Source organism: Pelophylax lessonae (genome assembly GCF_965119305.1).
Source record: "Pelophylax lessonae genome assembly, chromosome: 5".
Taxonomy (NCBI): Eukaryota; Metazoa; Chordata; class Amphibia; order Anura; family Ranidae; genus Pelophylax; species Pelophylax lessonae.
The window spans coordinates 47,877,008-47,891,431 of NC_138772.1; the positions used below are offsets into that span (position 1 = coordinate 47,877,008).

Consider the following 14,424-nt stretch of genomic DNA (forward strand, 5'->3'; position numbering starts at 1 on the left):
GAACACGAATAATACAGTCCGTGTTCGCTCAACACTACTCATCACCTGTCCAATACAGTCCCAACAGTGAAGCATGGTGGTGGCAGCATCATGCTGTGGGGGTGTTTTTCAGTTGCAGGGACAGGACGACTGGTTGCAATCGAGGGAAAGATGAATGCGGCCAAGTACAGGGATATCCTAGACAAAAACCTTCTCCAGAGTGCTCTGGACCTCAGACTGGGCCGAAGGTTTACCTTCCAACAAGACAATGACCCTAAGCACACAGCTAAAATAACGAAGGAGTGGCTTCACAACAACTCCGTGACTGTTCTTGAATGGCCCAGCCAGAGCCCTGACTTAAACCCAATTGAGCATCTCTGGAGAGACCTAAAAATGGCTGTCCACCAACGTTTACCATCCAACCTGACAGAACTGGAGAGGATCTGCAAGGAGGAATGGCAGAAAAAGACTCCTGGCTGTATTAGATCAAAAGGGGGCTTCTACTAAATACTGAGCAAAGGGTCTGAATACTTAGGACCATGTGATATTTCAGTTTTTCTTTTTTAATAAATCTGCAACAATGTCAATAATTCTGTGTTTTTCTGTCAGTATGGAGTGCTATGTGTACATTCATGAGGAAGAAGAATGAACTTAAATGATTTTAGCAAATGGCTGCAATATAACAAAGAGTGAAAATTTTAAGGGGGTCTGAATACTTTCCGTACCCACTGTATACAATAGTTTGTAGACCCTATAAATTTTGCACAAACCAACCAATATATACCTATTGGGATTTCTTTTACCAAAAGTATGTAGCAGAATAAATATTGATCTACATTTATGAAGAAATTTTACTTTTAAAATGTTTTTATTGGATATGTTTTATAGCAGAAAGTAAAATATATATATGTATATATATATATATATATACATATATATATTTTTAACATTTTCATTTTTTTTTTAATTTATAGCGCAAAAAAAAGAAAAAACCCAGTGGGGATCAAATACCCCTAAAGTAAAGCTCTATTTGTGTAAAAAAATGATATAAGTTTATTTCATGTACAGCGTGCATGACCACGTAATTGTTTTTTAATTTTACGTCAATGTTTGTCGAGCCGGGAAGTGTCGTCAGGGCCACTAACTGTTTGAATTTCTCCCGACTCAGCAGAAACTGTCCCAGATTCGAGATATGAATGACAGGTCTAACAGGCAAACTACATGAGCCTAATTAGTCTGTGTAAAAGGGTTACATATTGCTGCATCCATCATTAGTTCAGCCAATAGAGACAATGAAGGCTTAATGTTTTTTAAGTGGAATTAAACTTCCAAGGATTGTTTGTACCTATAGGTAAGCCTATAATAAGGCCTACCTATAGGTACTGTAAAAATTTCCTAAACGTGCACTGTTTAGGAGATTTTTACTGTATATGCCGTCATCGGCGCATGCGCTCTGAAGGATCGGCCACCTTTGCCATGACCAGCAGCTCCTGCGCGGGAGTGATGTCATCGCGGCTTTGGGCCGTCACACAGTTGGAGTCCGTGGACCCAGAAGGAAGACAGGTGAAGATGGATGTGGCCTCCAGCTACATAGTTACATAGTTACATAGTAGGTGAGGTTGAATAAAGACTATAGTCCATCCAGTTCAACCTGTGTAGGTGTGTGTGGCTGTAATCATCTCGCATACCCCTGAATGTTCTGATCCTTGAGATGTACGTCTAAGAGTCTTTTGAAAGCCACCATACTACCTGCAGAAACCACCTCTTGTGGTAGAGAATTCCACAATCTTGTAGCCCTAACAGTAAAGAACCCCCCACGTTGCCTGAGGTTAAAACGCTTCTCCTCTAATCGCATTGTATGCCCTCGAGTCCTCATGCAATCCCTTCGACTGAACAGCTTTTTTTCTAAGCTTAGATCCCCATTGAGATATTTAAAAATTGCTATAATGTCCCCCCTCAGGCGTCTCTTCTCCAGGGAGAATAAATCAAGCGATTGCAGACGCTCCTCATAATCAAGATCCTCCAATCCCCTAATTAGTTTAGTTGCCCTTCTCTGGACTTTCTCCAGCTCCAACACATCCCTTATGAGAACTGGCGACCAGAACTGGACAGAATACTCCAGATGCGGTCGGACCAGAGTTTTATAAAGTGGAAGGATTATAGTCTTATCTCTGGAATACATCCCTTTCTTTATGCATGCTAATATTCTGCTAGCCTTGGCAGCTGCCGCTTGACATTGCATGCTGTTGCCTAGTCTATCATCAACTAAGACTCCCAGATCCTTCTCCATTTTTGATTCTCCCAAGGGTTCCCCTCCTAATGTGTATTGTGCTTTTATGTTTCTAGTCCCCAAGTGCAAAACCTTACACTTCTCCACGTTAAACCTCATTTGCCATGTCGTTGCCCACTCCGTTATTTTGTCCAGGTCATTCTGTAGGACATCTGCTTCATGCTGAGCTGTTATTGCTCTGCCTAATTTTGTGTCATCTGCAAAAACTGATATAGAGCTACTGACCCCGACCTCAATGCTGTTTATGAATAAATTGAACAAGGTTGGTCCTAGGACTGAGCCTTGGGGGACCCCGCTTACTACCTCAGACCAGTCTGAGTATGCGCTGTTTATTACCACCCTTTGGACGCGCCCTTTTAGCCAGTTCCGTATCCAAGAGCAAACCCTGCAGTCGATACCTGCAGACCTTATCTTAGAAACGAGGTGTCAACGAGGGCTTTGTTTGCAGGTAAGTTTCACATAATGTTTAGTATGTGATGCATACTAGCACATTATGTCTTTACTTTGCAGGTCACAAAAAAAAAAAAAAGCAGAGGTTTATTTCCTCTTTAACTGCAATTTAAAGCTCAATTAATACCAGTTTCTTTTTTTCAGGTTTTGGAAGGAACTTTAGTCCTCGTTGAGGAAATGTATCCTCCCCTTCTGTTGGAGCCTCTATCATGTTAGTATTGCTCTCTGTGTCTTCCTGTCTCAATAAAAAACAGTCTCCCCATTTCTTGTTTCTAAAGCCCGCTATAGACGCTTCGAATCTTGGCTGGTTCAGCAGGAAACGGCTGAGATTTGAACCATGTATGGGCAGGCTGAATGTACTCATTGGTCAATTTGGGTACAAGCAACCTGTCAGATTTTACATGTGATTATTGCTAGTGGCTGTTTTAACCGCTAGAAATAATCACTGTGTTCTCTCCGCTAGGAGAACCCAATGGCCCTGCAGGAGGGATTCCCCCATCAACACTGGCTGTGGTAACAGAAAAGAAAATCGCTCCATCTATGGCCAGCTTAAGGGAGTGAGGTGGAATCTTCCAAGAGGGCAATAAAAACTTCATATATGTATCTCAGATGTTATATGCTTCTAAAATCTCTTTTAGGATCTACTAAAGGATTCCGACCTTCCAAATATTCAACCTTACGGAAAACAGTTAAAGAATTCCAGCTATGAGTTATTTACATTGGTCTAAGCTGGACCAAGCTTATATATATATATATATATATATACAGGATACCTGCCCGATGCCCCTGGAAGCTGGAAATCACTGAGCTACTCCAGTAATCTCCACTTTCTTCCGGGTCCTGTGCTGAGTGGCTGCCATACTGCTTTCTGAACACAGAAGGTCGGACACTCAGCACAGCCACCATTCTGAGAATGCTTTATAGTTTCTAAAGGAATGCAAAGCGTTCCCTGATTGAACAAGGTGGAGAGGTGGGGCAGTGATGTCACACTCTTTACCTCATCCAATCACAGAACGCTTTGCATTCATTCAGTAGATGCAAAGCATTCCCCAAATGCCGACCTCCTTTGTTCAGAATGCAGCAGGACAGCCACTGGGCGCGGGACCCGGAAGCAATTGGAGATTACTGGATTAGTGATATACGTGCATCGTTACATTAATCCTAGCTGGACTCATTTTTAGTGATTTTAAACCTTTGTTTTTTTTTAAACTAAAATAAAAAACATGTTATACTTACCGGCTCTGTGCAATGGTTTTATGATGCAGTTCAGTTTTGGGCACCAGTTCTCAAAAAGAATATCGGTGAACTGGAGAAAGTGCAATGAAGGGCAACCAAACTGATAAGAGGCATGGAGGAAAGATTGGAGGAACTGAATTTATTCTCTCTTGAGAAGAGGAGAGTAAGGTAGGGCTATGATCAACATGTATAAATACATAAGGGGTCCATATAGTGAACTTGGTGTTGAATTCTTCACTTTAAGGTTATCACAGAGGACAAGGGGGCACTCATTTAGTCTAGAGGAAAAGAGATTTAATCTCCGAATACAGAAAGGTTTCTTCACCGTAAGAGCTGTGAAAATGTGGAATAGACTCCCTCCAGAGGTGGTTCTGGCCAGCTCAGTAGATTGCTATAAAAAGGCCTGGATTCTTTCCTGGGTGTACATAATATAACTAGCTGCTAATATTTATAGGTAAAGTTGATCCAGGGAATATCAGATTGCCTGTCAGGGGATCTGGAAGGAATTGTTTCCCCCTGCTGTTGCAAATTGGATCATGCTTCCTGGGGTTTTTCCCCTTCCTCTGGATTAACTGTGGGTATAGGATTGTGTATATGGGATTGTATGGTTGGGTTTTCTTTACTGTTTTTTGTTTTTATTGGTGGAGCCAGATGGACTTTTTTCAACCTGACTAACTATGTAACTATGTAGCCCCGATCCTCCTTTTCTGGGGTCTCAGGCCCCTCCTCTTCGGCGAGTCCCTGTCTTTCCCTGAGGAAACCCGTGCATGCTCGCTCCTGAGCCACCCAGTCTGTGTCTATTCACATAGACAGGTTGACTCGGCCCCGCCCCTCGCCACGGCATTTGATTAACAGCAGTGACAGGAGCCAATGGCTGCTGCTGCTATCAATCTGTCCAATGAGGTGGAAGACAGTGGCAAGAGCTGCTTCTCTTGTGCACAATGCTGGATCGGATCAGGCTCAGGTAAGAATAAGGTAAGGGGGGGTGGGGGGGGGGGGTGTGAGGTTCCTGCAGCACAGAAGGTTTTTTTTACAGTACTTTAATGCATAGAATGCATTAAGGTAAATAACCCTGAGGCTTTAGAACCACTCTAACTATGTAAAAAATATCCATACCTGGAATTCAACTTAAGTTTGAGGTATCACTTAGGGGGAAAATAATTGAAATATTTTATTTATTCTACATTAAGTTACCAAAAGTATTGGGAGGCCTGCCTTTACACGCACATGAATTTTTCTTTCAATAAATTTTTATTGAGTAAATAAAGATAACAATGCATCAGAATTTCAAAACAGAATTATGAAGGGTGATACAACAGTAGAAGAATGTTACAAATCAACTGATAAGCATATTCATCCTATTGGCATAACTAGGGCTTACTATAGGACAAGAGGGCGATGATTGCGACATTCCTTATTAAACATGAACATAGTAGTGAAGTTCAAAATCTGGTATAAACAGCCCTATTGGTAAAGATAACATCCTGGTCCCATCCCTGACCTCCAGAGCCCTTTCGGGAGGAAAGGTATCTACAATATCTAGAAGGCAAAGAAGGCAGGGACAGCCATAACAGAATAAAAATTGGAAAATCCGGGGAGAGAGGAACATCAGACCCGTCGTCCCCATATCTTTAGCTTATACCAAAAGGAACAGTATCTATAAAGAAAAACGGAACCCTTCATCGTATGGTGCATTATGGAAAGTGATAAGTGTTTCAATGAAGTCATGCAAAAGGGCATACTGGTCTAAAGTGGGAGGAGAAGGAAAGAGACCAGGGGGGAAGGAGAGAAAAGGGATAAAGAGGGGGGAGAAAGAAAAGCAGCAGGAACGCTAAGGGACAGCCGGTCTCCAGGGCCGTTGGCGAATATCGTTTAATTCAGGTTCACGCCGGGAACCAAAGAGATTCCCACATATGTGGCCCAAGGTTCCCAGATTCTTTCAAATCTTGACACCGTGTCCGTAAGCACACTTACCATTCGTTCCTGGGCCATAACCCATGTGATCTTATTGCGTATCTTCCGGACGGAGACTGTGGGCTTTTTCCAAGCTCCCGCAATAGAGAGCTTAGTACCGAGTAAGATGTACCGAATCAACTTTTGGGCGTGTTTCGGCACCCCAGGAATGTGTTTACAGTATTTAGGAGGGCTATTTGGGCCGTTTTAGGAATTCTGTGGTTAGTGACCTTGTAGATCATATGAAAGATCCGATCCCAGGTGGCTCTTAAACGCGGACACTCCCACCATATGTGGATCATGGACCCCGAGAGCTGACAACCTCTGAAACAAAGGGGTGAGGAGGAAGGAAACATTCTATGTAGCCTCGTTGGCACCAAGTACCAACGGGTTATGACTTTTAAGCCCGCTTCCATTAAAGATGGACGCTGCCTATCCCTTAAAAAGATCGGAAGCATGCTCTGCCCCATTCCTCCACTTCCCAAGATTCTGCCAACTCTGATTCCCAAGCCTTCATATAAGGCAATTTGTCCCGTATAGAAGCAAGTGACAGGTATATTAGAGAGATGCCCCCTCTCTGCTCCTTGGAGTTACAGCACCATACCTCGTAATCCGTGAAGGATAGGGGAGGGGCCTCCTTAGCTGAGATTGATGAGAGAAAATGGGAGATTTGATAAAAACGGTATGTTTCAGATTTTGGCATTTTAAGCTTGTTAGTACAATGTGCAAGGGAGAAGGGTCTGTTTTGTGTAAAAAAGTGTCCGATACGATAGAGGCCCTTGTCTAACCACCACTGGAACGCCTTGATGTCCATCCCGGGGGGAAAGGTCGGATTGTGAAATAGATGGGATAACGGACACATTCTAGAGGTAAGGGAGGGCAAATGCCTTAGTTTGTCCCATAAAGCGAAGGAGGACGACAGAACCGGGGATAGAATGGGAGGCCTATTTTTAGGGGGGCACCAGAGAAGAAAATCCAGTGTGTAAGAGGGTACTGCTTTTCTTTCTATTTGAACCCAATCCGGCTTTTCATAGCGGGAATATACTACAGATAGTTGAGCCAATCTGGCTGCTTGATAATAAAGCCAGAGATTGGGAACTCCTAGCCCTCCTTGTGTCCTCGGACCGTACAGAATCTTGCAAGACAGTCTGTATCCCTTGCTACCCCAGATAAATTTAATGACTGAATTTTGAAAATATCGTAGTGGGGCCTTAAGAAGGGGGATCGGCAATGCTCTGAACAGGTAAAGGAGCCTGGGAAGCAGATTCATCTTTATGGCATTGATTCTACCCGCACATGAATTTTAATGGCGTCTTAGTCCGTAGGGTTCAATATTGAGTTGACCCACCCTTTGCAGCTAAAACAGCTTCAACTCTTCTGGGAAGGCATGTCTTCAAGGTTTAGGAATGTGTCTAAGAAAATGTTTGACCATTTTTCGAGAAGCGCATTTGTGAGATCAGGCACTGATGTTGGATGAGAAAGCCTTGCTCACAGTCTCCACTTTAATTCATCCCAAAGGTGTTCTGTCGGGTTGAGGTCAGGACTCTGTACAGGCCAATCAAGTTCCTCCACCGCAAACTCTCTCATCCATGACTTTAAGGACCCTGCTTTGTGCACTGATGCGCAGTCATGTTGGAACAGGAAGGGGCCATCCCCAAACTGTTCCCTCAAAGTTGGGAGCACGAAATTGTCCAAAATGTCTTGGTATACTGACGCCTTAAGATTTCCCTTCACTGGGACTAAGGGGCCAAGCCCAACCCCTGAAAAACAACCCCACACCATAACCCCCCCTCCACCAAATGATTTGGACCAGTGCACAAAGCAAGGTCCATAAAGACGTGGATGAGCGAGTCCTGTTCTCAACCCGATAGAACACCCTTGGGATGAATTCGAGTGGAGACTGCGAGCCAGGCCTTCTCATTGACATCAGTGCCTGACCTCACAAATGCGCTTCTGGAAGAATGGTTAAACATTCCCATAGACACACTCCTAAACCTTGTAGACAGCCTTCCCACAATAATTAAAGCTGTTATAGCTTCAAAATGGGGCCAACTCAATATTACACCCTACAGACTTAAGCCCCGTACACACGTAGCGATTGTCGGCCGAACGATCGGCCGTCTTTTGTCCGGTGCTGTCCTGTCAGTTGAAAAGTGCTAAAGACTGCACACGAATTTTGTCGGCCAACAACAGCCAACTGCAGAAGTGATGTCATGTGATGGTTAACTTTCTGTGTGCTTTTTCTTCTCTGAGCATGCCCAGTCTTGCTCATCTGCTGTTTATCGGCCGAATTCTGTACTGACTGGCGAACAATCGGCCGTTCTGTTGTTGGCCAACAAAAATTTTATAGCCTGCACACCCGATTCTGTTCGGCTGAAAAGTTGCAGTCGGTTGTCTGAAGCATCATACTAACAAGCCGACAATCGGCCGATCGGTCGGTGGCCGAATATTTACGGCCGACAATCGGTACGTGTGTACGAGGCTTAAGACTGGGATGTCATTAAAGTTCATGTGCGTGTAAAGGCAGGTGTCCCAATACTTTTTGGTAATATAGTATACCTTATAGCTCCAATGACTACATTTAAATCTAACAATTTTTAAACATTTAAAATATTTTACAAAAGAAAGCAATTACTGTGTACAATTATGTAAAAAAATAATATGTTATAACCAATATCTTCAATAAACAGGTGTATTTGGTGTCCTTCCAAGCAGAGGTTAATGCGTCCACAGCCGCCCACCAATACTCTTACACGTTCACTGTGAAGAACATTTGTCGGAAGATGGACAGACGCACAGAATAAACAAATAAATGAATTACATTTTGCGAAACACCTTTGACAAAAATCATATCATTGAATATGGGTCAGGAACGTTGCATGCGTCTGGTAAATCTACAAATACAAATTTAAGAGGTTGCTATGGTAACTCTACATCCATCCTTGCATACTGAAGTGGGACCCACACAGGGCTCGCAACGTTCTGCCACATTTTTATGGAAATAATCCCACAATCGGCGCGACACATAGAGGAGAAAATGCAATGTTAGTCTGCAGAAAGGAACATTTTGACATTTTGTTAGACTGGGAACATGCCGCCTGCCAATGGGTATAAGTAGAGTACTTAAAATGTCTCTGAAACCAGCCCCTTATTCTCTCATAATATCTAAAAAATGTCACAAGATTACAACCATGCATTTGTCACAATTATTTAAAAGCTTTTATATTACATTTACGCGTACAGCAAATTTACAGCAGCAAGGCTGAACTTTACATTCAACTTATATACAGTAATTATTAGGGTATGTGTTAGGGATGCACCGAAATTTCGGCCGATAATGGGTTAACATTGCCGAAAATAAATATGGCCGCCGTGGGGAAGGAGGAGGGCGCAGCGCAGCGCAGGGCAGGTTTTAAAAGTCCCGCCTCTGGCCGGCCGTCCGCCTCTCAATGACGTCCCTACTACGATCTGTGCATTATGAATGGACATACCAGGCGGGGGGGCGGGGCGAGCGGCCGCTATAGAGAGAACTAATGTGATCCATCCCTGTCAGCACAACTATGTGTGAATGAGAACAGAACTGACCTGACACCGGGCGGGGGGGGCGGGGGGAGCGGCCGCTATTAGCTGTAACTATGTGAGAGCTTCACTTCCCTGACAGCGGAGATACATGCCTGTCAGGGAAGTGAAGCGCTCACATAGTTACAGCTAATAGCGGCCGCTCCCCCCGCCCCCCCGCCTGGTGTCAGGTCAGTTCTGTTCTCATTCACACATAGTCATGCTAAGCTGACAGGGATGGATCACATTAGTTCTCTCTATAGCGGCCGCTCGCCCCACCCTCCCGCCTGGTATGTCCATTCATTAATGCACAGATCGTAGTAGGGACGTCATTGAGAGGTGGGACTTTTGAATGAAGGACACCCGAGGAGGGGGACGCTGAGGCAGTGGGGGGGGGGGAGCTGAGGCAGCTTACCAATGGTATTTGTATTATGAAGCATGAGGGGTTAATGTATTGTCACTGCTGGCCACTCATCTATTAGTGACCGACCAGTGGCAGGTAATTAACCTCTTTGTGCTGCATTAGTGCAACAAGTATCAGTGTTAATTAACACTGGTTACACTGATACTGCTTGCACTAATGCAGCACAAAGGGCTTAATTACCTGCCACTGGTCGGTCACTAATAGATGAGTGACCAGCAGTGACAATACATTAACCCCTCATGCTTCATAATACTAATACCATTGGTAATTAAATTAACCTCTTGCCAACCCGTCACAGTACATATACTGTGACAGGGTGGCAGCGACAGGTGTACGTCACTACCTGTTTTTGGTGTATGCCCCTCTTCTATCCATTTTAAAAAATTTTTGGGGAAAAAGTAATTTTCGGTTTCGGTTTTCGGCCAAGGGCGTCCTGCATTTTCGGTTTCGGCCCAAAATTTTCATTTCGGTGCATCCCTAGTATGTGTATTTGGAGTTTATTTTTCTGAGTGTGAGCTCCAGTAGTACCAACACTTAGGGGTCTGGGTATAAAAAAAAATAAATAAATAAATAAAAAAAATTTGCTTCACTTCAATACCGGGAACTTTCACCACTTTCTTGCCCAGGCTCATTTTCAGCTTTCAGCGACAATTGCACCACAGTACTCATATGACATATTTATAATTTTTTTTTTTGACACAAACAGAATTTTGAGTTGGTGGTATTTAATTACCACTGTGTTTTTTATTTTTTTTGCTAAATAAATGAAAAAAGACTGAAAATTTTGTAAAAACAAACGTTCTTTTCTTAGTTTCAGTAATAAATTTTGGCTGATAAATGATTGTTCTTCATAAGTTTAGGCCAAAATATATAGGGCTACATTTCTTTGGTGAAAATAACTCAAATAAGTGTTTATTATTTAGTGTGTAGGAAAGTTATAGAGTCCACAAGTGATGGTTTATACATATCTGAAAATCGATCAATCCTGATGTACTGAGGTCTGAAAATTCCAGGAAAGTACAAATAACCCCCAAATGACGCTTTTTGGAAAGTAGACAGTCCAAGGTATTTAGTAAGAGGCAGGGTAAGTTTTTTGAAGTTGTGATTTTTGTGTGTACTGCACTGTACTTACAATGCAGTACAATGTCATCATATAAATGGTGTGGCAGTGATAAGAAGTACTGACTGGTGACAAAAAAGAAGAAGCCACGTGACCGGAAGTGGCGTAACACGTAGGGCAGAGCACCGAAAGTGACGTCAGAAAGCGGAAGGAAAGTCCGCAGATAAGCTGTACTCTTACAAAGGCTTGTAAATCTTCGATTCTATGTGAGTGCATTATATTTTATTTAAATAAATAATTTTATTACGGAAATAAGCACCTTATTTCGAGATCCGCGGAGAGTCCAGAGGGCATTCACCCCGTTCCAAATAAGAGGCTATTACCATCCCCTGTCTGTGGAGCGAGTAAGGAGAGGAGTTGAATAGGAGAGTCATATAATTAAAAGGCGCATTCCCTTATATATTGAGGTGAGCGGATAGCACACCCTTAGGGGTTTTAAGGATTGAGAAGCACCCCTATTATCACTTGGTGAAAGGTGGCGGTCTAACAGCAAGAAAGGAGGAATACCGCTTGTGCGGGTTAAAAAGAATCTTTTGAACACTACAAGCACTTTTATTACCCATAAGCACTTTATGCTAAGTTTGTTTTTATATATTTGCCTGTATTGATTGAGCACTTGTCACTTTATTTTGTCACCTTCCAGTCCGTCTGGAATATTAATTTATAGTTAAGATTGTTCCCTGGATATCAGCACTGTTGCACTCTATATATATATTTATATATCGAGGTTGGTCCCACTAATATTGTTTAATTTATTTTTGAGTCACATATATGAGTGTGCATTTTCAAGGAATATTTAATGATTTCAACACCATCACAGAGATGCTTTATTGATCTAGACATTTTTCACTATCACACTATATATTCACTGTTTAGTTAGATTTATATAATTTTTCCCTGAAGCGCGATACCTCCCCCCCCTCAAATACTTGTCTATATACTGTCTGGTACACAGAACGGGTATACGCAGCTTTAAGGGGTGTTACATATATAAGAAATCCTCTAGACAGTGTGAGACTCACATCACCATTTATACTATGTGAGGCTGTTCCTTTACCAAGGGTACAGTGGTGACAAATCACCTTTTTATGAATTCTCTATCAGAAGAAAGTTCAGATACACACTCAGGTGGGCTCCTTGATTTTTTGTAGCCACAGGAGCTTTAAAAGAACCAAGGCTTGGGACAACAAGCTGGTCCTTCAGATGCAAGGTGGAAAGCACTGCATCAAAAAGATCTGAGGCAATCCCTTGCACTGCAATGACTTAAGAAGTATCTTCAGAAACAAATTTCTGGGAAGTCTAGTTACAGGGAACAGGGACCCAGGGTGATCTGAAGGTCTAGGAGAGTCAGAGCTAAACCCCCTGATTCCTGAAAGGAACAGTCACGATCTAGGACTACTTTGGCTGGCTACCACTAGGACTTATCATACTGTTTATTTAAGCAATATACCAGCACTTTAAAATCCAGACTCATGTTTTACTTATGCCTCGTACACACGCAACGATTATCGGCCGACCGATCGTCCGACTTTTGTCCAGAGTTGTGTTTTGTTGGTTGGAATGTGCCTAGACTGCACACGAATTTTTTCGGCCAACAAAATTCTACTTCAGAAGTGATGCCATGTGCTGGTTTACTTTCCGTGTGTTTTTTCTTCTTTGAGCATGCCCAGTCTTGCTCATAAGATTTTTCCCTGTCGAAATCTGTACTGACTGCATGAAAATCGGCCGTGTTTTGACGGAGGACAAAAATTTTATAGCCTGCACACCAGATTTTTTTCGGCCGAAAAGTCGGAGTCGGTTGTCGGAAGCATCATACTAACAAGCCGAAAATTGGCAGATCGGTCGTCGGACGAAAATTCCCTGCCGATTTTCGACGCGTGTGTACGAGGCTTTAGACTTATCGGTGTGAAGTGCTTGTTCCACAATACCAGCACTTGGGTAACGTATGAGGGTTCTTAACAAAGTTTCCGCAATTTTCTTTAAAAGATGCATTGCCTGCAGGAAATGGTTTATACCTATGTATGTTTTGAAAGGACATTGCTGGGATTTGCACACAGATAGGCATTTATATTGAGTTTGTTATATTTCAAGTGACGCTGGTGATATATACACTGAACAAAATTCTAAAAGCCCTCATTTTTCATGAGCTGAACTCAAAGATCTAAGACTTTTTCTTTGTACACAAAAGGCCTATTTCTCTCAAATATTGTTCACAAACCTGTCTAAATCTGTGTTAAGGCCCGTAGACACAATAAGAAAATCGTAAGTAAAATTTAGTTCCGACAAACGATCTGCCGATTTTTGGATCGTTAAGGGCCATACACACTATACGATTTTGTGAAGACTTTTTCATTTAGATTTACCAAAACCATGTAATATGAGGTCGAACCTAAGCACTTTCATTTTGTATGCAATCTGGCAGGCCCTTGCACTACATAGAAAAGGTAAATCTGAAGGAAATCTAACCACAAAAGTTGGATAGTGTGTATCCAGCTTTAGTATAGTGCTTTTTAACAGCCGATTACAAATTTTCGTACGACAAAAACTGGATGTGCAGGCTATAAAATTTTTATCATACGTGAACACAATGTCCGATTTTCGTTTAATCAGTACAGTTTTCGTCCGAAAAAAAATCATAAGAGCAAGACTAGGCATGCTCGGAAACTAAAGAATACATACAAAACGATTCAACACATGACATTACTTCTGAAGTTGAATTCTGTCGTATGAGAATTTTCGTATGAAAGTAACCTCTTCACTTTCCATATAAGACTAGCAGGCAACAAAAAAACTAAAGAAAATTCGTCCGATAATCTGATCGTGAGCACTTCTCCTTTGAGATAATCCATCCACCTCACAGGTGTGGCATATCAAGATGCTGATTAGACAGCATGATTATTGCACAGGTGTGCCTTAGGCTGGCCACAATAAAAGGCCACTCTAAGGCTCCTTTCACAGAATTTCAGATGTTTTGCCTGCCTCCAAAGACCCCCAAAAAATGCCCAAAAAAACGCCTGCGCCAAAAAAAAAAAAAAAAAAACTCCCAGGTGTGTTGTTGCAGGCGTTTTTTTTGGGCATTTTTTGGGGGTCTTTGGAGGCAGGCATAACATCTGAACTTCTGTAAAGGGGTATATATACCCACACACTTATATGTATTTATACACATACACATATATAGGTGTTATAGCAGAGAAGCCATATAATGGTTAATTATTTCATTAGCGCAAGCATAGGTTTCTGCTACTTTCACACCTATATATGTGTATGTGTATATATACATACATGTGTGTGTGTGTATATATACCCCTACACAGAAGTACAGATGTTATGCCTGCCTCCAAAGACCCCCAAAAAATGTCCAAAAAAACGCCTGCGCCAAAAAAAAACGCCCAGGTGTGTTGTTGCAGGCGTTTT

General features: G+C 42.4%; 1 protein-coding gene across 2 annotated transcripts in view; it reads right to left on the reverse strand.

The window, feature by feature from the left end:
- The window catches only part of DYNC1I1 (dynein cytoplasmic 1 intermediate chain 1), a 684,705-nt gene that overhangs the window by 173,515 nt on the left and 496,766 nt on the right, over nucleotides 1-14,424 (reverse strand). The window lies entirely within an intron of this gene.